This window comes from Rhinolophus ferrumequinum, assembly GCF_004115265.2.
Source record: "Rhinolophus ferrumequinum isolate MPI-CBG mRhiFer1 chromosome 15 unlocalized genomic scaffold, mRhiFer1_v1.p scaffold_54_arrow_ctg1_1, whole genome shotgun sequence".
Taxonomy (NCBI): domain Eukaryota; kingdom Metazoa; phylum Chordata; class Mammalia; order Chiroptera; family Rhinolophidae; genus Rhinolophus; species Rhinolophus ferrumequinum.
Window position 1 is genome coordinate 586,020 of NW_022680357.1, and position 2,440 is coordinate 588,459.

At 48.2% G+C, this 2,440-nt stretch overlaps 1 non-coding gene across 1 annotated transcript; it reads left to right on the plus strand.

The window, feature by feature from the left end:
• The first annotated feature begins 1,690 nt into the window (after positions 1 to 1,690).
• Positions 1,691 to 1,764, plus strand: TRNAM-CAU (transfer RNA methionine (anticodon CAU)). Its single transcript has one exon. It is a non-coding gene; the product is annotated as a tRNA-Met (tRNA).
• The last annotated feature ends 676 nt before the right edge of the window (positions 1,765 to 2,440 follow it).

The following is a 2,440-nucleotide window of genomic DNA, read 5'->3' on the forward strand; positions in this document are numbered from 1 at the left end:
CCCTCCTCCCCCCCCCCCCGCCCGCGCCCCTGCCCCCCAGCCCTGAGAGGTCAGCCTTTTTACCCCATTGTTATTCCTACCTTAGCCTGAGACACTTTTTCCACACCGCCGTTTAGAGACCTTGACTGAATGCCAGCCTGGGGTTATCCCAGCAGGCCTTAGGAAGTGTTGATTGACAAGGAGAGCAGGGTGTGAGCATCTCAGCTAATACTTGTTAAGGGATCGCTCTCCTTTCAGAGTCCTAAACCAGCCCGTTGTTTTGGTAATGAAAAGTCAACACTCATTTGCATCACTGAGGGCCTCTCCTCCCCCCCTTCACGGTGGGGTTGGGGGCAGCAGGAGCTGGTGTTAGGGAACGAGTGCCGCCGCCAGGAGCCCAGGAGACCTGATCTTTTGTTGTTCTGATCTCGGCACCTAACATAGAGTCTGACACCTAGTTCCATAAACGTTATCTCCAGAACATTTACTACCCTAATAGCTGCTACTTCATGGACATCTACCATGCTCCAAGCTCTGTGGGATGACTTTTTCTTTTGCAGCAGGTTTTTCTTCTTTTTTTAATTTTTATTGGGGAATATTGGGGAATAGTGTGTTTTTCCAGGACCCATCAGCTCCAAGTCAAGCTGTTGTTTCCTATCTAGTTGTGGAGGGCGCAGCTCACTGGCCCGTGTGGGAATCAAACCGGCAACCTGTGTGTTACGAACACCGCGCACCAACCACTGAGCAAAACGGCCACCCCAAGAGGCCCTTTGGATAGGTGTGTTTATTACCTCTCAGCTTGCACAGGGAACTAGCCTAAACTCTCAAAGCAGGTAGCTGGCAAAGCAGGGATTCAAACCCCTATTTGCCTGACCCTCAACTCTGCCCATCTTGAGTTTTCTACTAAGTACGGATAAGCCCTTTTCGTCTTTGTGCCTCAGTGTGCTTGTGTAGAGAATGGGGTGGTCCCTACCAGTCTGGCCTGCCTCACTGAATAACTGTGAGCATTATATTCTCGTTACTAGCGCTGGAGGCAGGCTACTATTAGCAAGAAAACTACCCGTTTTTAGAACACCAATAATTCTCAGCACAACTCCACGGAGACAGGCTTTGTTATTATGCCCATTCTGCAGGTGAAGGATGTAAGGTTCGGAAAAGTGAAGTCATTTGCTCAAGGTTCACTACTCTGGATTTGATAGGTCCTGGAGACACACTGGGAGAGGGTGAAGGAAGGCAAGAGAGGGCTGACTCCCTCTACAACCCAGGTCAGGGCCTCCCCCGACTCGGGGAGCAGCTGGGAGGAACGGGGAGCTTGGTGAAGGCATTTGTCGGTCTCAGCCACCACTGCGCACCAGCCCAGGGCCTAACAACATGTCTGGCATGTAGAAAGGTCTTCACACACTCTCCTCATAGGCTATTCTCCACTCAGTAGCCAGCAAGGGCCACCGTGGCCTCCTGGCTGGTCCTCTAGATGACCCAGCACATTTCCATCATGGGGACCGAGCACTGCTGTTCCTGCCAAAAGCATTCCTTCTGCCAGTTTTTTATTTTGGCATTGTAAATTTCTGTTGTGATTATTTAAAATTAGGTTTTAATAAAATGATACATATACACATTTTTTTAAAGTAGAGAAGGTAAAACATTACCAGTAAAGGTGAAAGAAACCCAATCTCCACTCCCTTGAAGTTCCTGTTAAGAAATTCTCAGGGGTGGCTGGTTGGCTCAGTTGGTTAGAGCGCGGTGCTCATAACACCCAGATCGCCGGTTCGATTCCCACATGGGCCAGTGAGCTGCGCCCTCCACAACTAGATTGAAAACAACGACTTGACTCGGAGCTGATGGGTCCTGGAAAAACACACTGTTCCCCAATAAAATTTAAAAAAAAATTCTCAGCTATCTTTCTAGAAATATTCCATGTGTGTTCACACCCACACGTATATATACTCTTCTAATACAAATGGTAGCACACTACACGCACAGTTCTCCACCTTCATTTTTTCCCCCTTTTTCCACCTCTCTCCCCCTGCCCACCGCTCCGGTTCAAGCCGTTGTTTCGCAGTCTAGTTATGTAGGACGCAGCTCCCTGGTCCATGCTGGTATTATGAGCCTTGCGCTCCCCGGGGCTGGGGCACATTTCTTTTAAACTTTACATCCCTGAGAGCGTTCCCTATCGTCCACGTCTGCTAATGCAGACACGTCTCACTCTCTCTAACTGCTCCATGGTTTATCCACTGACAACTGCACACGTTTATTGAATATATCCCTGTGGATAGACATTCGGAATTTTCTCAGTTTTCGTGCTATGACAAACAGGGTTTCTGGGAACATTCTTTATTATGATTATGATTGACTTACGATGCATATGCTATGAATTCGCCCTTCTGAAGCACACAATTCTGGATTTTTAAAATATATTCACAAAGTCGCACCACTGTGACCACTATGTAATTCTGGGAACATT